Source organism: Stegodyphus dumicola, chromosome 3, assembly GCF_044657685.1.
Source record: "Stegodyphus dumicola isolate Sdum_Otavi_A_Nest chromosome 3, ASM4465768v1".
Taxonomy (NCBI): Eukaryota; Metazoa; Arthropoda; class Arachnida; order Araneae; family Eresidae; genus Stegodyphus; species Stegodyphus dumicola.
In genome coordinates this window covers 30,979,720-31,004,088 of record NC_140770.1, presented here as the reverse complement: position 1 = coordinate 31,004,088, position 24,369 = coordinate 30,979,720, and the positions used below count along the sequence as shown (strand labels likewise).

The 24,369-nt window shown below is 35.5% G+C and overlaps 1 long non-coding RNA gene across 1 annotated transcript in view; it reads right to left on the bottom strand.

Moving 5' to 3' along the window:
- Positions 1-24,369, bottom strand: part of LOC146997949 (uncharacterized) — a 134,485-nt gene that overhangs the window by 50,300 nt on the left and 59,816 nt on the right. The window lies entirely within an intron of this gene.

The following is a 24,369-nucleotide window of genomic DNA, read 5'->3' as shown; positions in this document are numbered from 1 at the left end:
CCACCGGCCAAATAGTAGAGAGTAGGAGAAACACAGTGTAGCAGGTTCTTTGCTGAGCCAAATCCCAAGGCGAGGGGCAGTATGCCGTATGAGGCATATTGCGCTAAAATAGTAGTGCGACGGAGTAAAACCTGTAAATTCATTGACGATGTTCTGGTGCTCCCTTCGTTCTCCCCTAGCAGTCATGGTCAATGTACTGGTTAGCAATACTGGCTGCTATACCATTGGGCCCGGGTTCGAATTTCGTAGAAGATATCAGTGTTTAGTGTCTGTTCAGCATGAAGGCATTTAACCCTTTCAGTCCCAGTGGGTTATATATGTCCTAGTAGATCTTTAAAGAAGCCTAAAGAGAATTACACGAATTAAATTACTACGTAGTTGATGTCCCACTGGTAGTAGGCATCGTTTTTAACATTCCCACTACAAAATTGGATATGGTAGACCATACACTACCACTACAATATGGTGCCATACCACTACAATATGGTAAACCATCATCCATTTCCAAGTTGTTGAATATAGGAGCCGACCTAGAAGAAGGTGTCACTGTTGTACCAAGAAAAAACAAGAGAAAAGAACTAAAACAATTTGTGTGGCATGCAATCTACCACTATGCAAAAACTGTTTTACTTCTTATCACACATAAGTTACGAAAATAAAAATAGTTTCTTTTGATTTTTTTCTTTTATGTGTCAACAATTTAGTACTAATAGGACACATATGTCCCACCATTACCCCCCAGTGGGACATATTTGTCCCAGGCCTCTGGAATCACCCTATTTTTAAAATAAAATGTTTAAAATGATATTTTTCAATTCTTTGTGTTAATTACCAAGAGTACATGAAATAAATCAAGTCAGTCGAAACAAACAAATAAATTGGTACTGAAAGAGCGAACTAAAAGTCCTTTCAAGCGGTTTGATGGTAGAGCTTTGGATTCATACCCCGGGGTGCTCTCCATCAAAGTGGAGGAGCGGCGTAATTAGTGTGGTGGAACTATGCCTGCAAGACCAGTGGTGAAATAGTGTTCCCCCCACTTCTACCTGCACCTGTTATTCAGAGCACTAATAGGATTGTAAGCCCTCACGTCAAATTCACATTGCGCGGAAAAACTGCACGTGTACTATAGAAGAATTTTTCCTACATTGAAATCATTTTAATTCCTGTCTTTGACAAATGTTTCAATATTATCGAAATTTCTCTGAAACTCTAGCTTCAATTCCATTACCATTATTTTTTCATGTTTAAAAACATTTTCAAGTAAAGGATGTGAGTTTCCATGCCTGAAATTTTAAAGTGAAATCAGATCTGAAGTTAAGAGTTACTAGTGGGCAAGCCCGAAGATGAGAAGGCTGCAGCCAAATCAAAATTTACAAGTTCTGTGTACCTCTGAAAAGCAAACGTATAGAAGCATTTCGGCATTTCATTCTTTTCAAGCAACAACCAATTCGTAATAATTTTTTTTTATTGCCAAACCAGGAAAGTTTTGACACTTCAAGTTTCAAGTTACAAGTTGACACGTCATGATTACAATTTAATGTAATATAGTATTTCTCAATATCAATTAAAGAATTAACGTGGCATTAATATATCGTGTTAATAATATTAACCTAAAACACAAAAGTTTCCAACAGCAGCTGTTTATTTAAACTGCTGACATTGATGAAAACCATTTTCGACATGCAATGACGTCACATGCAATCACGAGCTTTCTTCGACGTCAAAACACCTCGCATAATAATAATACACCTTATATAATAATATAATACTGACACCTTACATAATAATAATATATTTGGCAAGTTTGGCAAGGTTATATTTATTTCATATTTTGTAAAACTTACGAGTTTTTTATTAACAAACTCTACGATGGCAACACTTTTCGAAATAAAACAGATTTTAATCGCCAGTGCACGAGACTGTTGCCACTCGGAAAACTGTGTGCGAAAATTAGCGTTTTCGAAGTTTTTAATTAATACCTCGGCTGATTAAAATCGCACGAAGATGATAATGGTCGAAATGGCTTCCCACGAATTTTTGGAATCGGGAATAATATATTTAATGTTTGGCAATGCTGTTTTTATTTCATATTTATAAAACTTAGAAATTTTTTATTAAGAAACTTTACGATTTGAAAGCGAGCAGTGGCAACCCTTTTCGAAATAAAGCAGGTTTTTATCTCCAGCCTGGGAGACTGTTGCCACTTGGAAAAATAAGGGCAAAAATTAGCGTTTTCAGATCTTTTAACTAATATATCGGTTTATTAGAGTCGTACAAAGATGAGAATGGTCGAAATGGCTGCAGACGAATTTTTGGGATCCGAGTGTACCTTTCTCGAATCTCAACTCCCCTCCATTCTGGAGAAGATAAGATAATGCCACAAACAAACAAAAGGAACAGACGTGCACAGATTTAAAGGATCACATTGAACGTGAAAGATGGTATAGTAGGTGCATTCAGTTTACAAATCAATCTGTAAATGATGTATTGCCCGACTTTTTTGATACTTTCGGATGGCAATGCAACTATTGAATTTTTTCCTTATTAATAAATTTTGTAGTGAACAGCAAGGGAAAAAATTCTTAAAAAGTGACCCAATGAAGGCTTTAATTACTGTACAGATAATTTTACAGATTTCTTTGTTGAAAATTATGTCCAAATATCAAAGGAAAAAATGGTATTTGGTTTTCTAGTTTATAAATTTAGCAAATATTTTGATGAATTAAAAATATAAATTTGATTACTGTGTTATTTTTAAATGTGAAAATTTTTTTAATGAAGTGTGCTTTGCGGTTAGATTTTTCCAAATGGAATTTACTTTAATGTATAAATAATGAAACCGCTCTAAGGTAACCATCTACTGTCCCAGATGATTTTGCTCTTCTGTGGAGGTGGTCGCCTTAGAGGGTCTTCGATATGAAAATAAGTCTTCCATAGCCAATTAGCTCGTTTAACAGATTAAATGATCATTTACTATTTGGATCCGATTCTTATCTGAGCAGTTGATATATTTAAATGGCTAGAAGTTACAGCACAAAAAATACAAAATTTATTGCTCCTAAAAGTTCCCAGACATTATGTCGCATTCCCTTCAGTATAGGATTGTTTATCTGGATCCATAAGTTTTTTCTAATTTTTGGTCACTGCATGTCAGTTATAAAAAATCAATTACTTTATAAGCATACGAAAATACAAAAATATTCAGCAATATAATGTTAAATATTCCAACGACTAGAATTAAAGTATTTTACATATTACGTTAAAACAGTTGAGCCAATAATATAGCCTTTACATTATCTAGACTATAATTTTATCTTAAATTGCTTTCATTTGCAAGAAAATATAGGCGACCATTAAATTTATCACGAATGAAAACAGCAAACTACAGATAAAAAATTCACCTCATCATTTGTGATATCAAAAGCTTTGAGCAATTCTTAGCAAACAGGTAGAATGAAGAAAATAATCTCGGATTTTGATAAAATTTATTTCATTTGAAATAATAATAATAATCTCCAATTGGATAATAGTTATTGCTTTTTTCCCCATTTCGAAATAATGGAATTGCGTCTTTTCGAGTAAAATCATGTGTTATTTTTAAATGTGAAAATTTTTTTAATGAAGTGTGCTTTGCGGTTAGATTTTTCCAAATGGAATTTACTTTAATGTATAAATAATGAAACCGCTCTAAGGTAACCATCTACTGTCCCAGATGATTTTGCTCTTCTGTGGAGGTGGTCGCCTTAGAGGGTCTTCGATATGAAAATAAGTCTTCCATAGCCAATTAGCTCGTTTAACAGATTAAATGATCATTTACTATTTGGATCCGATTCTTATCTGAGCAGTTGATATATTTAAATGGCTAGAAGTTACAGCACAAAAAATACAAAATTTATTGCTCCTAAAAGTTCCCAGACATTATGTCGCATTCCCTTCAGTATAGGATTGTTTATCTGGATCCATAAGTTTTTTCTAATTTTTGGTCACTGCATGTCAGTTATAAAAAATCAATTACTTTATAAGCATACGAAAATACAAAAATATTCAGCAATATAATGTTAAATATTCCAACGACTAGAATTAAAGTATTTTACATATTACGTTAAAACAGTTGAGCCAATAATATAGCCTTTACATTATCTAGACTATAATTTTATCTTAAATTGCTTTCATTTGCAAGAAAATATAGGCGACCATTAAATTTATCACGAATGAAAACAGCAAACTACAGATAAAAAATTCACCTCATCATTTGTGATATCAAAAGCTTTGAGCAATTCTTAGCAAACAGGTAGAATGAAGAAAATAATCTCGGATTTTGATAAAATTTATTTCATTTGAAATAATAATAATAATCTCCAATTGGATAATAGTTATTGCTTTTTTCCCCATTTCGAAATAATGGAATTGCGTCTTTTCGAGTAAAATCATGTTTTCAAGCGAGTGAAAGTGAAACAAAGCTGCTGAATTATACCCACTTCTCGACTGAAGTGCAGTTACATCCTCATAAATCCATTGTGAGTTAAAAATATCTCTAAGCTGAGAAAAAAATCACAATATATTTGTCAGGATTTATTTATTTATTTTGCCTAATAGTTAATTTTTAGTTAAAGTAACTTTCCTGTCGCTCTCATTTTCACCCATGCTTTTGCATTGCCACAAAATGTTAGAGTCCTGCATTATATTTGAAGAAATTAAATAATGAGAAATCTGCATAAATGTATGTATATTTCTCGCATTGTGATAAAACAACGGTACCTAGAGCCATCCAATTTTGAATGACGTAATCCTACTGCGAATATGGGCATGTGGAAGCCCAAATTTGAAATTTAAAATTAATTTTATTATCGATTTCATATTTTGAAAAAGTTTAACGAATGTTTGAGTAACAAACTCAACGAGTTGAAAGCGACCAATGGCAATAATCTACGGGGGGGGGGAATCTACGGGAGGAACTGTGTATCGGAAATTCTAAAGATATGCTCATTTTAAAATTATTTTGCGACATTGCTATTGAACTGAAATTTATGGTTTAAGTGCGAAGAACATGATATTTAATAAATAAAGATAACGCACAAAACTTTAAAAAAACGCCCCTTTGGACGTTATTTAAAATCTGAAACCTTTCAGATTTTTTTTCATTCTTTTATTAAATTATTATTATATCTGAAACAAAAATATTTGCATATATATGTGTTATCAATGTTACCATCTGAAAATATAATGGTCTTAAACATGTCTGAAGTATCACACTTAAGTTGACTTATGAATGTTTGGCAGGGTAGAGTGCAGTGTCATCATTTTCTTTCATCTCTGATTAGCTTCAAGAAATACAGGTATAAAATGTTGAAACATCGACACTTACTGAGAATTCAGCAGGGTTAAAGTTTTTCAGAATATTTAGTTTAAACTGTACTGTTCGTTTTGGTATTTAATGTATTTATTCCTATATTTCTCCCCTTTGCATATTTCCTGTTCTTGCTTTTTCAACATAAGATCTTGAAACTTCAGACTGATGACAGCAGCGAACAAGGGTATGAATAAATAGCAAAGTATACATTGTATACATAAAAAGAGCAGTATGGAAAGTAATACCTGTAATCGTCTTTTTTGAATTCTGGATATATAATAACATTAATGTATATTGTTACGAATTGTCCTGCTGCGGTAAGATAGCTTTCCCGCAATGCGGTTTCAGGGTTGCCAGATTTGACACGAAATCGCCCGTTTGGCGACAAAGTTGGCGATATGTCATAGACGGATGGAGAACATTCTGGAATGAATTCGTACCGGTTTGGCCCAGAATGTTCTCGAAGGCAGGCCAAAAAGCTATATAAGTCCTGCCTCTAAGCGGCGTATAGTGCATCGTCCAGTGTATCGCAGTGCATCGGGAGAGTGTATCGTCAAGTTTTATATTTTATCTCTCAGAGCGATCGACCGAGTCGGGAGCTGTACTTTAGCGTTCTGCCGTGAAGCTGTCTTCACCACTATAGCTTGAAGGTTGTGTTGCAGATTGTTTCATCGTATTTTTCGTAGTTTTTGGACGGCTGTAAACGTTATTTTGGAACTGTCCTGGGTAATACTGGCTAAATAAATTGTGTTTTGATTCTTCATCAAGTGTTGTCATCAATCATGCTTAATCAACGTACCCGTAGAAACGCAACAGTATATTAATTTATGTGCTATATTCTGACTTTAACCCTTCTTCGAAATAGTTTACATTGCGTAATTTTCTCTTCTAGATTTTGATTCTAGACATCTTACATTTCTTACATACGTACTTTTGCCATATATTTTATTTTTTCCGGACAACAAATGTGTTACATGTAACATATGATGTTGCCTAACCCTGGTCCGAAACGATCAAAAATCGCAATTTGAGATGAATTGGCAATTTTGATTTCATTTGAATGCATATGCTTTTAGATTATCGTAAATGAGAAGACCGCAGATCGATAAGTCGTAAATCGATTCTATCGTTATCTCTACATTGTGTTACAAAATGAGGGGAAGATCAAAGATTATTCTTTTCTTTTGGAAGATTAACGCTATTAATTTAAAAGGTTCATCTGACATTCGCTGAACGTAAAAAAAAGTAAATTCATAAACATTTTTATAGAATTCGTGTACCATAGGTACTGTGACTTGCAAGTTCATAGTTACTGTAGGTGAACTCATTGTCACCAGTCTGAGGTAGTGGAGTCAATTTAAATAAATTTTAAAATAAAAAATATCTTATGTGTGCACAAGATGACTTCCTTGTGCGGAATATTAAATTATACGCATTTTTCAAGCATTTCATTTAAACTTATTTCCTCGAATTTCATTAGAGATATATTTCTCAATCAATAATTCAGCTCTCACATCGCGACAATGCAAAAATACGTAAAAACTCAATATCTTCATTAAAAATTGAAAGATATAAAAAAAATTAAACACCAAATACAGTTAAAACAATTAAAAAACAATTTTTACGCTTAAAATTACAGTTTCTACGCAGAAACAAGCAATTCGGCCAGCGGGCAAGAAGGCGAATTTTGTGGTGCACAAAACTAAAAGTTTCGTTTTGGTGCCACTCGACAAAAAGACACTGAAGGTGCAGAGAAAATTAATTCACTAATCTGCTGAGTTTCAAGTATAAAAAAATACGGCTGCTATAGTAAAAATAATTAGGCTTAGCCGCACTTAAACAACTTTTAAGTTGTTGGTAATTCTAAAACTATTGAATGCAGGCAAAAAACCTTAATCCTAAACCTTAATTAAAGGCATAAAAACCCTAATCGGAAGATAAAAATAACGTATTTCAATCATTTTTAAAGCAAAAAATGCACAGTTTACCAACATATAAGAATAAAAAAACTGAGCTCACTAAGTCGAGTAACAGAATTGAGTATATGTAGTATATATATGTTTATATACTTTTGGTGCAGCCGATTGCAACCAAAATAAGAGGTATTAAATATGACTACAACTACACGTTATAGCAGCCCTAGATACAAAATTTTAACTTTCTGAAGCTATTGGTTTTTGTGTTATGCGAGATACATACATACATACGTGCAGAGGCCACGAAAAAAATCCCTTCTGAATCTATATTAAATCAGTTTTAAAATTCGTTTGGTAAAAAAAAATGTTCTTATTCTGTCCTTATGTACAGATGTCACGCAAAACCATCGTTATATTGCATTCGATAGCGATCAAAATGGATATTTTCGTTGAAATATGAAACCCGGAATGTTTCTGGATTACAATATAAGGAAGTTTTTAATATGAAAAGTCCTATTATTTGTGAAGCTTTCTTATCATTGGTGACTTACAGTTTAAGAATCAGTTGAGGTCAGTCTATAAGTTACTAACTGGAAGCAGTACAGTAAATTTAGATAAATTGTTAAAGTGAAATTAAAAGGCGGTGTTGACTATAACGGAAGAACACTGAAGATCGTAAATGGTCATCGCTGGCTATCAAACCCATGGCCATCCATGAATATGAAGAAAATTAATGGTCTCTTGTAACTCATGAGTTATGAGTCACCAGTGTAGGGCATTGCAGTATTATTGCAGTGGTAACACTTGCCAAAGCAAGTGAATCGCAAGTACTTAAAAAAATTTTGCAAACATTCCACTAAAAACATTCCTAACATCTAACGCTAAATTAAGTTAACACAAAATTTTAAATTAAGCATTTGCAATCGTTATCGTAATTTCAGTTTTTTAAATGGATCAAAGCAATTAATCTCGTACTACCTGAACGAATAATCAAGAAATTAAAGACTTCGTAGTTATTAAATTTTCCTCCTTCAGAAGTGCTATATTGGAAAGGGAGGATGAAAGGAAATTTTTATTATATACATCAAGTCCTATAAATTACGGACATAGGCACCGGATATAACACCTCATTATATAAATTGTAATCAGTCTTGAGATTTCTCCTTCAGCGTGAATTTTAAAGCTCTAGAATTTTATAGAGAGCCTACAAAATACTAGAATAACTTTCTAAAATCCAGGGTTACGACTGGGATGAATACTCACTGCCGGGTTTTGGTGAAATATATTATTCTCTGTTTCAGGCGGAACTGTCTACGATTAGTGAATAAACACGTTGACCACGTGAAGATGATTATCATTTCTTACCTTGAAATTGTTTTTAAGAACTCATCATTACCTTAATAAATGCTTGTTGCTGTTTTTGCTGATTAACATCTAGAACAGGTTAAAGGGCAGATTTCTCCGTTTGAAGAAAACTGAGAGAATAATGTAAAAGTACTCTTGAGCTTACGATGGAATTAACGTCTTTATAAACGAGATGTAATTTTAAAACAGTTTAGGGCAAAATTCACGTAATAAATTAAACTTCGAGACATCATAGCTTTACCATACACAAGTTTAAAGTGCTCAAAAGACTGACACCAGAACAATAGAATGAAATATTATAACGTGGAGCGAATCATATATTAAAATATTGAGTGCAATTAACTTCCGATTAACCGGAATTATACCAGCAGCGAAATTAATGGTTAACTCAAAACCATTGTTAATCGGAAGGGCAAACCACATGACCTTCATTGCACGGTCTATTAAATTACACACATTTTTTGCTGCACTTCGTTTAAACTTATTTCCTCAAATTATGCTAATTTAATTAACCGATTTTGTAAGGCAAGTTGAAAATGGTATCAAAAATTGCAAATTTTTAAATTAAATACCCCGGTCAATTTTTATCGTACTGGAGTCAAATTTCTTGTATTTTTATTTTGTTATAAAGAGAATAAAAAATTTCTCAACGATAAATACAAGAACCAGGACATCGCATTAAAAATTAGATATCGTTTTTTGGCTAAAATTAATTTTGTTTTAAATATGATAGGGCCCCAAACATGAATATTTTGGTACTGCCGGTTGCAATAAAAAAGCGAGTGCATAACTATATGTTACAGCAGTTCCATATACAAAATTTTAGCGTTCTACGGCTAATAGTTTATGAGTCATGCGAGATGCATACAAGCATACGTCATGAAATAAAAGTGGAGACTGCAAAGTATGGCAGTAGAAAGGATCGTTGGCTTATAAGGTGTGTCAACAATATGGAGGGCACAGAGCTAAAAGTGGTGAATGAGCTGTCAAAAAGACTGGAAGCATGGAAGGCGAAATGGAATAGTAATAAAGTAAAATGTTAAAATTAGAATAGAGTAGGATATTTACGGAAAGAGTGTCGTGCCCTGTAGCTAGAAAGATTCAGTTCAATAAAGAGCTGAGGACATTTACAAAGGCAGTTTAACTGTGAGTAAAGAGCTAAGTAAAATAGGAGCAGAAAAAGCATTGCGCTAGAAGGAAGGCGCATCCAGACCTAGTTAACTCGAGGCTGCCTTAACTCAGTTAAACGCCCCAACCCCTAGAGGCGATCCAAGGGGTCGCTAACCTATCGGTCCATCCGACGAGTCAAGACTAAGCCGAGTCGACAGGCATAATAAGCAACTCGCATTCCACGTGCCTTTCCTGGAGGGAACGTAAAACCATCTACCATGAACAGGGCCCCCTACCCCGGACAACAGAACGAAGTCACTTAAACATTTTCAGACAGACGGGCCACCAATCTGGCCTATTAACACTACGTCATGGTATACACACGTCGGTTCCAGGCACCCCCAGTGTAGAGGACTAAGGAAGAATATGAATATGCAGTTTTGAGGCTCCAGGCGCTAACTGGAAACTTCAAGCAGACTAAAGGTTCAGCGAACTCGGCGACTCCACCGACGGGGATTCTTATTCCCAGACAACCATGAAAATCAGAGCAAGTCTTTGAGCAAGTGCTTGGGCATCTCACATCATCCTGGTCAGGAAGAAAGACAGTTCAAATAGACTTTGCATGGTTCGCAAAATGTCATATATCCTTTTCTTAGAATTCACGACATTCTGGACACTTTCTGGAAGCAAGCGGTTTTCGACGTTTGATTTAAAAAATGGCTATTGGCAGGTACAGATATATCCTAATGACCCAGAGAAGACGGATTTTACTAAAGTGCAAGGACTTTGGAAGTTTAAAGTAATGCCTTTTGGATTATGTAATATGCCGGCCACATTCGAAAACCTCATGGAGGCCGTGTTGAGAGGTCTATCCTACGAAGTCTGTGTATGTGGATAATATTATCAACGTTGGGAAAAATAACCTTTGAAGAACAGCTAGAAAAATCTTAGAAAGGTGCTTCTAAAACTGAAAGAAGCCAATTTAAAGTTAATAAATGTAAACTATTGAGAGAGGAAGTGACTTACCTGTTATCTCTGCAGAAGTAGTGCTCTGTCTAGAAGACTCTGCACAGGAAGCTTCTGGTATTGTTCCACGGTCAGTGCGAAATACGATCTGCTTAATCCGGTCGTACGTCAAGTTGTGAATTTTACATAGACTGAGCCAGACCCATGGAGTGATGAAGAACTCAGGAAAGACCAAGAGGAAGAGCGCGACATTAAACCCGTAATCGATTCAAGGGAATCTTCAAACCTTTACATCCCCAATCAGACGGCATGCTAGAGAAGTTTAATCGAACCATCCTAAATAACCTCTCGTCTTTGGTTTCCGGAAACCCAACAGAACTGGAACAAGAAGTTAGTATCCTATGTTTTTACCCGCCGGCCTACAGTAATGCTGTCCACAAAAATACTGGCTATTTCACATCCCAGATACTCTTCAGTCATGACCTTGATCTGCTGTAATACACCTGCATTAAACTATGGCGTCCCGAAGAGGAAACACACAGCATTCGGTGGTTCATTTTCTAACACTATTTATTATCCGTCATATACATATTTACATCTATCCTATTGTTAGGCGGACAACCTTCACAGAAATCACGTTGCCTAAACGAAAGCAATACTTCGTTTCTACTTACATGCATTGCGTTACTGCCAAGCAGCGCCCTCTACTTCTCTCTTTTCAACATCTGCCTCATGATCTCTTGTTTTGCCGCCCTTAGGATGCACCTTCATCGCCTGAAGTAGTATCGCCCATCGTAGTATGTCTAAGATCTTCAGGCACCGTTTGAAGTGAAGCAGAATTTTTCACGACAGAGAGTCAGTTTGGAGACGGAGAAGATGAAGACCCGATACGAACATGAGAGCTATATTATATCGATTCAAGGAAGGTGACAAGGCGTGGTTGTGGAATCTGATTCGACGGAAAGGACTCTCGCCTAAGCTACAGTCACATTGGGATTGTTCTTACACAGTCCTAAGCAGACTGAAAGACGTGGTAGTTAGGATCCGTAAGTCACTGAATTTTAAGCTTCAAGTCGTTCATTACGATAGGCTAACCTTTTACTATACCATAGTACGTAATCCCCACAGTGTACATAATGTAAATAGCATACTAAGACCATAGTTTGTTTCTAAATTTGTGCAGTCATTTACTGATTTAATACTGGCTTTTTTTATGTTACTTACTGAAATTATTGTTTAAGTATTGCATTGGTTTGCTTTAGTTGTAAGAATACCTTCCTGTCAGGGATTGAACTGCCAGGGACGTGTAGTCCTCAGGAGGAAGGCAATGTTACTAATTTTGTCATAAATAGATGATTTTAGTGAAATTAAATGTATGAAATTTTTGTACTTTTCTGTGAAATGTAAACTGAAAATCTAGAGCGACTAGCTATGCAAAAAAGCAAAAATGCAGGGGCAAGACTATTTAACATTAAGTAAATGGGTACCTGGGTAATTTGGCGAGATATCGCCAAGCTGACATTGGTTTTAGCGACTAATTTTTATCGTCGCCAAACTTGGCGACATTTTGGTTTGGTACCTGTATTACCGTAATAGGTAATGTAATTCAATAAATGTAATTGATCACTATTTTAGCTGTAACCGTTATTCGACCCTCATATTTCTTTCCAGTAATTTCGAGAAGCAGAAGGTACTAGCAATATCTCGGCAGCCGGGTGAAAACTATATAAAGCCGGAGAGAGCATTTGCTCTGAGTTGTTGTTGTTGACTTTTAGCTCAGCGTATTTTCCGAGTACTATCTCCGGTTTAGCTTCGCTCTAGCTGCACTTTGCATTGCATTGTGTTGTAGGGTTTATATTTATTTTAACTAACATTTATTTTAAGTTTAAATTATCTTTCCTGTCAAGCCTTACTTTCCCCTGGAACTGCCAATGCCAGAATATGTAAATTTGAGTAGAACGCGCAAGCATTCAAATTATCAGCGGAAGTAGTATGATTTAAATAGAAGGAAACGAGTTCGGTGAGAGAGTTATTCTTACTTCGCGAGCGCGGAGGTAGAAATCGAGAATTAAAGAACCCCGCGTTGCGGCCTATGTGCTTGGCGGGAAGTAGTTGCAATTGTTCCAGTGAGCTTCAAGTCTGCTGAATTAGCTGCGGTATTTGTAAAACGCGGTGAGTTAGTTATTTTAGAGAGCCTCGTAGTTAGAATCTTGTCTTTATTTTCTTTTCAGGTTATTATTTTATTTTGACTGCCTAGTTGGCAAAGTTTGTAAGCGTCAAGAGGACGCAATTGTAAATTAGTACGTTGAATAAAAAGGGACTTAAACCCTTTATAAGACTCTGTGGTTTATACAAGCTTTCACAGTCACCTCTTGGTTGCGTGCTAGTTAGAGGCGCGCAACGTTATATTGGCGCCCGAACACTTATCGAACTGAAATGGCCGAAAACTGGATGGAAGCCGCTGGACAACACCAAGAAATGACAACGCAGTTAGAAGGATTTGGATACCTGGTCCAGACTTTGAGAGCATCAATCAAGCCAAACGTCTATTTCGACGGAAAAAATTCGGTGTCCGTATTTTTAGAAGGTATAGAAAACCACTTTCAGCTCTATCCTGTGCCTGAAAGACAAAAAGTTGCTATTGCCACATCAGCACTAAGAGGACAGGCCGCGCTATGGTGGAAAAATATAGGCAAATTTCTTCTAGGTGAATTTGGAAGCCCGACGTATACTTTTGAAAATTTCAAAAAATCGTTAGTAAAGGCCTTCCCCATAGTGAAAGATCGCGCACGGCTGGAAGCCGAGCTATATAGTTTCTATCAACGGGATACAGCACAATTGACGGACTTTATTTTACGAAAAATCAAGCTAACGGATATGCTGTATGGCAAGAAACCCGATGCGGAGATAATTGAAATAATATTACCAAGATTGTTACCCGCTGTCCAAGACTACTTTGAAATTAGAAACCCAACCACATTGCAGAAACTTTTCGAATTGGCGGTGAAATTTCAAAATCGCAGAATAGCGGAAAGAGCGAGAGGGGAAACATATTCTCAAAGTACCAGAAGGAAGGAGGAAACCAGAAATGGAAATCGCTCATATGGGGGAAAGAAATATCAAGCTAACGCATCGAAACTCGAAGGTCAAGGCCCAAAAAGAAAATTTGAAAATAAGCATCCGCGTACCCAGAAGACACAGATTGAAAGGAAAGCTTTAAACGACTAGAGGGGCCTGTGAAAGGGAGGGTCCAGACCCCGGAAGTTTTAGAAAAACCCTCAAATAGACATCTAAATACAGTCATCGTAAAAAACTCACAGCTACCAATTATACAAGTCCTGGTTGGCGATGTACCAGTAGAAGCCCTCATCGATACAGGAGCAGAAGGAAATTTCATGAGTGAAAAGTTCTTCAAAAAGAATTTTTATAGGATACGACTCTTTAAAACCAGAAATACGGAAATTATAGCGGCGCAAGGAAAAACATGTCACTGCATCGGAAAAGTATCATTAAACATACAGGTAAAAGAGGAAAATCTCAAAGTATTAATTTTTGTGGTGAAACACCTCCAACACTCTCTTATTTTAGGTATGGACTTTTTAAGGGCCGCGAGGGCCAAATTAAATTTTCAAGATAGTTCCGTGGTGCTGGAGATGGACCAGAGGGTGGTCGAACCGGTGGAGACACCTGAATTGGACCTTAGCCATTTGAATGACCAGGAAAGTAAAGCAATACAGCAAGTGGTGAGTAATTTTTCTCATTTGTTTTCAGAAAAACCGGGAAACTGTCAGATCGTGACTCACAAGATTCAATTAAATGCCGAAAAACCTTGTAGGACTAAACCTTACCGCTATGACAAACAAAAAGACTTAATCATCGAAGAACATATTCAGAAGATGTTAAAGAATAAAATAATAACGCCCATAAATAGTGAGTACGCGAGTCCAGTAGTACTATGTAGGAAAAAGAACGAGTTTCCTCCTTCGGATAAAAGGGCTTGGAGGTTTGCTATCGATTATAGAAAACTAAATAGCATAACTAAATTCCCAGTTTACCCTTTGCCGGTTATAGACGAGATCATTAGACAGATCAAATCGACGAGATATATGTCTACTTTGGGCTTAACGTCTGGCTACTATCAAATAGCTATGAGACCCGAAGATATACATAAAACCGCGTTTATAACAAAATCGGGCACTTATGCATTTTTACGCATGCCTTTTGGGTTGTGTGGGGCCCCCATCAACATTCCAGAGAGCTATGGACATTGTTCTAAAGCCTGTCCTAGGAAAATCAACTTTAATTTATCTAGATGATATAATTATAACGAGTAGTACGTTGGAACAACACATTAGTGACCTCGAACAAGTTTTTAAATTATTAAAAGAGGCCGGTCTTACAATTAACGCCTCAAAATGCAAGTTCGCAACTAAAGAACTTAAATATCTCGGTTATAAAATTTCGCAAAAGGGTATAGAAACGCAAGATTCAAAAATAAAAGCTATTAAGAATTTCCCACCGCCAAGAAACTTTCGTCTTTCCTTGGACTATGTTCTTACTATCGATCTTTCATAAAAGATTTCGCTAATATTGTTGAACCACTCTTAGTAATCAAAAGAAAAAAGAGTAAATTTACGTGGACAGCGGAAGCTAACTCGGCTTTTGAAAGATTAAAAGAAGCGCTTATTAATGCCCCTGTTTTAAAATTCCCTGAGGGGGACGAAAACCTGGAAATTGCGGCAGATGCATCAGACTATGCGGTGGGTGCGGTTCTTATGCAAAATAACCATCCGCTGGCATTTTTTAGTAAAACATTGAATCAAACACAAAGGAATTATACAGCTACAGAAAGAGAAACATTAGCCGTATTAATGGCTGTACACAAATTTCGAGTTTATTTCGGCAAATCGCCAGTAACAGTCTTTTCGGATCATGCGGCGGTTGGTAGACTTTACTCGGGAAAAAACCTAACGCCCAGGTTAATAAGATGGGCTTTAAAACTCCAAGAATATAATATCACAATAAAATATAAACCGGGTAAGGAAAACAATGTAGCTGATGCACTTTCTCGCATAAAACTGGACGATGAAGGTAATGAACTTAAATGCGCTGTGTTGACTTCAAAAATTTTAGATTCTAGAGATACGGTTATTACTGAACTGAAAGCTGATCCTGAATTTGGAAATATCTATGCTTATTTGAAAGACCCCGAAAGCTTTGAGCATACAGATATCGATGCGATAAGAAATAGAGCAAAAAACTATGAAATAATAGATAATTTATTATTCTATACGAAAACAACAAACGAAAATCTTGAGTATAAGCCAGTCATCCCAGCCTCGCTTCGATTAAGCATTTTGAAGGAGTTGCACGAAAAAAAAAACAGCGGGCCACCTCGGGGTCAGAAAGACTATAAAAAGGGTACGCGAGGCGGTATATTTCCCGCAATTATACAAAATAGTAACGGCGTATGTCAGGTCCTGCAATCAATGTCATTTAATAAATGATATTAATTACAGCCCGGCCGGGTACTTAAATAGCATTCGCGCTACATTTCCGAATGAAATTTTAGGCATAGATCTCCTTGGTCCCTTCCCCCAGAGCGAGTTAAATAAAAATCGTTTTCTTTTAGTAATAGTAGATCATTTTCCAAAATGGATAGAAATTGTTCCACTTAAACGCGCGTCAGCCAAAACAGTCGCAGATGCATTCTTACACAGATACATTTTAAAATACGGTGCACCGATAAAAGTCATTAGCGATAACGGAAAACAATTCATTAGTCAAATATTTGAAAACATATGCAATGGACTTGATATACGCCATATCAAAATGGTTCCGTATAGACCACAGGCTAACATAGCAGAAAGAGTTAATAAAAACATTGTAAAAATAATTCGCAGTTACGTTAGCACACATCACAAGCGCTGGGATGGCTACATAAATGAATTAGCTTATGCTTTAAGAACGGCACATCATGATACTACGGGAAAAACTCCAGCAGAATTATTTTTAGGCAGAAAGTTAATTACGCCTTTAGATAAATTATTCTTTGTGTAACAAAGAGAGCAGGAATTTAGACAAAAGGACGTGCAAAAACTAATTGATCAGGCGCTTAAAACCTCGGATACGGCAAGAAATAGGCAGAAAATTTATTATGATAAAAAACGCCGTGAAGCAGATTTTAAAGTTGGGGATAAAGTATTGAAACGGAAATTTTCTTTATCAAGTGCCCCAGACAATTTTATGGCAAAGCTAGCTCCAAAGTTTGAAGGCCCCTATGTAATTCAGGAAATCAAAGGAGTAGTCTTATATCTTAAAAACGAGAGAGGGGAAATCTGTAAAGCAAGTCCCGACCAGGTGAAAAAATACTATAATCCAAATGATTTTGAAATCCTTAAAAGTTTCTTGCAGGACTCAAGTCTAAACGAAATAGAAGGGCCAGAGACTGCAATAACTATTCTACCATCCAAGAAACAAAGAACTGAGGAGAGACCTAGCACTTCTACAACCCGGACGTCGGTATCAAAAAGAAAAAAGGATTTTCAAACTCCGGCGTTTAAGAAAAACAAAAATACAGATGAACCGGGTAAAGAAACCGTGGTAAAGACGAAAACACCACCTATAAAAGATGGCAGGAGAAATTACACATCAAGGAGAACGCGCACACGGCCACAGAGTCAGGTGCCAGCAAGGCCGCCGTTCCGGAAACTGAAACGCCAACAGGAGGCACAGAAGTACGAGGAACAGAAGAAATTCAAGGACTCCAGACCGGAGGACGTCAAGACCAGCCGTCCCAGGCAGAAACGCAAAGGCCAACAACCAGACGATTACTCCGTCAAGAGGCCAGCATGTAGAGGACGCAAAAGAAAGATCAACGTGGACGACACGCGGAGATCAATAAGGAGAAGATTGACATCCATGACACCTCTAACTTGGGATCAATTTTGTCAAAAACGGATGACGGAGTTTCAAGCATCGAAAACTCAAAGATAAGTTAAAACCTTCTATAAATTTTTTTTCTCTTTTGTTCCGAAATGTTATGCATAAGTACGAAGTTCTATGTTTTGACGAAAGTCAATATGTCTCGGTTGAGACTTAGTTTTGTTTTACTTTATTTAGCTAAGGCAAAAGTATTATTTTCCTTAAGTGTAAAAGCTAAAAACAAGCATTTTCTGTTCGTCGAAAGACTAATTCTGTTATGTTAAAGCCAAAATTTGGCCGGAGATAAAAATAACTTCGTATTCTTGTACTAATAAGAATTTTAGTTCCAGTGCCGCCAGCTTGGCGAAGAATGAGTAAAGTAAAAATTTATTTTCTCTTATTCATTTTATGGTAAATTGTAAAAAGCATATGTATTAAACTTTTGTAAATGTATGTAAATACTTGCATGTTATGTAAAAGTAGAATTTAGTCTAGAAGCATAAAATTGTAGATGCTAAAAGTGAATGCTTAAAAGCAATGAAGTCAAAATTTAAGTATTAAACTGTAAAGTCATGCTTTAGAGCGAAAGCCTGCATGTTTAAAGATGAATGAGGGGGAAGTTAGAATGAATGTGTTTCGTAGGGTTCTCCACCTACATTTGAATTTTTAAGAATATTAAAGTAGCTCATTGAGTTGTAGAATGTCGAGTAAGGTGTGTCTATTTGGTTGTTGAATTCTAACAAATCATGGTGGTTAGGGGAAGTGTTGTAAGACTAAAACACGAATATTCCCGTTTGACACCACACATGGTGGAGAGCCAGGGTAAAGTTAAATTAATGCTTGAAAAATTGAATGAATGTGAAGTAAGCAATAACTAAGAAAAACGAATCGTTAAAAACAAAAATTTATTGTGTCAAGAAAGTGTAAATTATAATATATGTAGAAAGATACTGATACTTATTCCTTCCAGATGCTGGAAGGAAAGACCAAGATTGATTGATGAAGTCCAGGAAAAGTTGCTGTAAGAAGAAAGCTTTGTAACGACTAACAGAATTTTAATTGTTACATAAGATTTTTTTTTGTGTAAACGAGGCTTTCGCCAGTTAGTTCAGAATTAGATAAACTTACAACAGGTCGTTTGTAGGACCTGCTTCCAAGTTTTCCAAATTCTGGCAGCGGCAAATGTAGGGTTTATATTTATTTTAACTAACATTTATTTTAAGTTTAAACTATCTTTCCTGTCAAGCCTTACATTCCCCTGGAACTGCCAATGCCAGAATATGTAAATTTGAGTAGAACGCGCAAGCATTCAAATTATCAGCGGAAGTAGTATGATTTAAATAGAAGGAAACGAGTTCGGTGAGAGAGTTATTCTTACTTCGCGAGCGCGGAGGTAGAAATCGAGAATTAAAGAACCCCGCGTTGCGGCCTATGTGCTTGGCGGGAAGTAGTTGCAATTGTTCCAGTGAGCTTCAAGTCTGCTGAATTAGCTGCGGTATTTGTAAAACGCGGTGAGTTAGTTATTTTAGAGAGCCTCGTAGTTAGAATCTTGTCTTTATTTTCTTTTCAGGTTATTATTTTATTTTGACTGCCTAGTTGGCAAAGTTTGTAAGCGTCAAGAGGACGCAATTGTAAATTAGTACGTTGAATAAAAAGGGACTTAAACCCTTTATAAGACTCTGTGGTTTATACAAGCTTTCACAGTCACCTCTTGGTTGCGTGCTAGTTAGAGGCGCGCAACGTTATAGTGTTTAACGTTCCTAGCATTTCGAAGTTTAAATATTGACTGTACTCTGTGATACTGGAAACACTTGTACGAGTACTTCTGTGGGAAGTTCCAGAACTCTGATGTGTTTCTTTTGAAAAACTAAATTTTATCATCCTATCATCGGTCCTGTGTGCATTCCATCTATTACGAACTCATACGCACGCAACAATACGTTTGATACCAGATTCAATTTCAGTCGAAGTTTGATGTTCAATAATATCGAATACTCGTGCTTTTCACTTAATTTTTGCAGAAGAATGTTTTCTACTAAGTATGCGTATATTTCGTTAATCCTTTTCACTTTCATCAACTTTACTTTCCTCAGTCGGAAGTATATTCCAAGAAGTAACTTCATTATTTTTATTAACAGTTTAAAAAATATTTTTTACTTGACAGCATAAATTTGGGTTATATTCGGTACGGTGGTCGATAAGGTCTGTATCACATTTCAGTTTAATGTTTGGTTTAAATAATTGACAAACACTGGTGTGTCAATAATATTGCTGTTGGCATCCAAAATGTCAATTTTAATTGATTTTCAAATTATGCACATGGGTTTTATTTTTATTTATATATACAAGTAATTATTACATAAACAAGAATAAACATGCTGTTTGCCTGCAATCCAAGGTAATGAGAAGCTATGGAAACCAAAATATTTCTTGTTAAAAAGATAAAATCGTTCTTGGCATTACAAAGAAATTGGTGTAAAATATTTTTTTGAGTAGACTTTACATTATGTAATGCAACTGCCATTTTTAATCTCACTCGCTCTATGTAAGAATAATTTGTATGCACAAAATAGCTCTACTGTCAAGCATTAAATTAGCAAAATTAATCGCTTTCAAGAAACAGTTCATTCTAGAAAGAAACTCAAAATCCTCTTTGAAATGAACTGTCGAATCAGTTTTCCAACAATAAGTTCCTCTTCCTTACACAAAATAACACCAAAGCTTAATTAACAGTCCTATTTTGTATTACCATATTTATATATTATAAGATAACAATAACTACTTTAACTTATTCCTGCCAAGACTGTATTATTATTTTGAAATACTCTTTGTGTTTTACAGAAAACTAGAGTAATAAGATTAAACGTGAAATTAGTTTGTCACTTCAAATTCTAAAGTGATTTCTTAAAGTAAAATTTTTTGTTTATAATATACTACTAAAGAATTATATTATCTTAAGCACATATAATTTATTATTCATCCACTGTAGGGCACATATCTTTTTAATCACTTTTTGATTATTTCTCGTGTATAGGACTTTTATATTACATAGAAGTAGGTTGTAAATTTCCTTTATGTTTATTAACAAGTTATTTTATGTTTTGTATCTTTACTGTGTCTTCCCGCTTCCGTAGTTCCGCCAGAATGTAAATTAGTTTGTGTGTATTTAAGGTTTTTAGATTGTAAGACAGATCGTGTTCTGCCCCTCGATGCCACGTTACTAGGTTGCTGGATAAGATCCGCAGTCTTTGGCTTTGCATTATAGTAATTGTGTATAGTTAAATATCCAGGCCAGCTATGTTTTGAGCCAACTTCGCGTTAACTGATTTGTGGGGCCTTCGGCTAATAGTTTACTTGAATTTAAGTTTTACATTTAAACTTAATGTACTGCTATTTCGCCACAAGTGGTTGGCTGAATTATGTGACTTCTGTTCCTCATAAGTTTAAATAAATGGTCTTTTGCACCTATTTCAAGGTTCAGTTGTTACTTTAGACAAAATGATAATTCGCTGCCAGTCCACTAAGAATTTGGTCACTAGTGAATAACTGCAAAACAGACCATGTTATAAGGTCATGATTTAAACTTGGTTTTGGTTCAATTTTCATTAATAAATATTCATTGTAGCACATTACGTTTTCAATTATATGTTGTGTAATGATAAAAACTACCGAGAAACGTTTACAAATTTTTTCGACAAAGAAAATAGAAATTATGTTTTATGAAAACTCTGTAATATGCTTTGTGTAAAAAAATATTTAGGGGAAAAAAGGGTCCTACTTTGCATTTTATTTTTTACTAAAATATCAGATATGCATTTAAAATTTCTCATGAGTATTTTTAAGAAAGTTTCTAAAGGTAATACTTAAAAGTAGGAATTTGCTGTTAATGCGGAGTCTGACGTCTGTCGCGAACTTTCCAAGTTAAATGCAGATATTTTAACAAACTTACAAACTTCAAAATTCAACTCTGCGCAATTCTTCTGCAAGCGGGTTAAAATTATCCCTTCTCTGAAAACAAATAGTATTGATATTTGCAATCAGCTAACTTTTTTCTAATTTTTCCTTTAACCCTTAAATTAAAGCCCTCGATAATCTGTACGCTTAAAATTGCGAAACGCCTTTCGAGATTCACAGAAGGTTTCTCCCCTCTCCGTCCATTAACGCACAAAAAGGTGAAAGACACGCAACTTAAGATAAGGAACCAGAAATAAATCCTTTTAGGACAAGCTGTTTGCAATAAACTGATACGATGCATTTGGGGAAGCTTCACTTGCTACTGCATACTTTACTGAAAGGGAAGAAAACAACATCGTAATAACGAGGATTTCGGGCGGTTATGGTCGTTTGAATGAAAGGCTATCTCGGGCGTTTTGGTCTTCAAATGCTTAAGGAATAAAGTTTCGTGCTGTATCACTGAAGAAAAGCATTTGAGTTACTCATTCCCTTAACAAATTTAATAAAAGTTTACTAATGATGTTACTAGTATTTACTAATGATTGTTTAGCAGAAAAAATTTGAAATTACTACAAAATTTTTCCACCAGCTTCTTTCGTATTCCACAAGGCATAACTTTTGCAAATTTTTGCTCTTTATCGATTTTAAGATCTAATTTGCATAATATTCTGCTCTGACAATATATGTAACGTGAATCAAAAGGAAGAGAGGATAGTGTTTGTAAAACTTTAAATACTTGGCACAATATAAGGAACTTGATATTTCACTAGTCCAGTGCAGTTAATTTCACAACAGAGTGTTTTGCTATATTTTCGCTTTCAAAAATAACTTGAAAGATGTTTCATTATTTATATGCCGTTACTGGTATTTCTAAACTATTCTGCGCTATCAGTGAGAGACAATCGCAGTGAAAAGTATTGTATACCATTTTTGAGTTCTTAAAATGTGTTATCTACAAAAATCCCTATCTTCGATGCTGTAGGCACTGATGGTGTAATGGAAATTAGCGAAAACCTTTAGAGCAACAATTTCCGATATGTCCTTCATGGTGGTCTAAGCTGAAATCGATTACTGTGTAGCGTTGCGTGGCCCCAACTTGTCAGCAACTATGGTAGTGACTGCTATGAACTGTAAATTACACAAACTCGTAAGAAGGGTTTAAATCCCTTTTTAGTCCACTTTAAAAATAACAGCTGAGTTCACTTGACGCTCACAAACTACGCCGACCCGGCGGTTTACAAAACAGAAATGTGAAACTAAAAATTAATGACAGGATGAATAAACAACTAGATCACTACCTACGAGACTCTAAAATCGTAGCTAATTTAACCGCGTTCTAAAATACAGCTGAGATTCAGCAAGCTTACTGATTAAGCAGTTGAAAGATTCAACGAACTGCCGAGATAGGCACACAGGCCGAAACGCGCGGTTCTTAAATTTCTACTTAGCAACCTTCACGTTAGCGATTCGAGAAGCACACATACAATCTCGTTTCCCTTCTATTTAAACTCAATTTACTTCTGCTAAAATTTGAATATACTGCGCGTTCTACTACAATTTACATACTCTGGCATTGGCAATTCTAGGGGAAAGTAAAGGTTTGACAGGAAAGAAAACTTAAACTTAAAATAAATGTTAGTTAAAATAAATATAAACCCTACAACTGAAATCTAAATTTTGCGAAATACTTTAGAGCAACATCTCCAGATATGCGCTTTGTGGTGGGCTAAGTTGAAATCGGTCGCTGAAATCGAAAATTTGCAAAACAATTTAGAGTAACGATTCCCAATATGTGCTTCGTGGTGGTCCAAGTTAAAATCGATCATCGGAAACATAAAATTGGAACTAGAAATATTAGAACAATTGGTAACAATTAAGTAATGTTGAAATGCGTTTTGAGACGTGATAAAGAAAAAGTATTTTCTGCTTTGCAGAAAGATTCAACTATTTTGAATCGCTCTATTGCAAAGCGGAAATATCATACAAAAAATGTGCCAAATAACATTAGTGATAGTGAACTCTTAAAAATTGTTGAAAAGCAGAATCCCGAAATTAATGTGTATGGAAAATATTGCAAAGACATTAAAGTTCGCTTTACTTTAAAATCGTTTCAGCATGAGAGAAGTGTAGTTGTTGACGTGCATCGTGCTATGAGTAAGTATATATTAAATTTTGGCATATTAAAGTCATGTGGAACAGGTGTAAAGTTGAAGATTTTGCTGTTTTAAATGTTGAGGCTATCACAGAAGTTTTGCTTGCAGACATTCCTTAGCTTGTTATTAGTTAGTTCAGAATGTGATAAAAAAGAAGTGAAAATATGTGTTAATTGCATAAGATTCAATAAAAAAAAGGGCAGCTAAGAAAGTTAATGTAAATCAAAAGCCGTTTTCTGTAACTTTCCCCAGCCACACGTTTATAGCGAATCTTGCAAAGACAAATATTTGTTATGAGTAGGTCCGTCAATTCACCTATTTCTTTCGTAGAAATTAATCTGCATAAATTGTGTTTCTCAGCAATTTTACATATGAAGGCATATGGCATTGATGTCGCACTGATTCAGGAGCTGCACTTTTATAAAGGTTTCTTTCTAGCTTTCCAATTAAATAGAAATATATTATTCTGAAACAAAAATATGATTTGAAATATGATATATGATTCTGAAACAAAAGCTGTCAAGTCTGCTGTTATTATTAGTGTGGGGGCATATTCTTCGACTCCCTTTACTTCTACTTCTACCCACCAAGGCGTGACGACATCGCAGCTTGCAGAGCGGCAGACGACCGC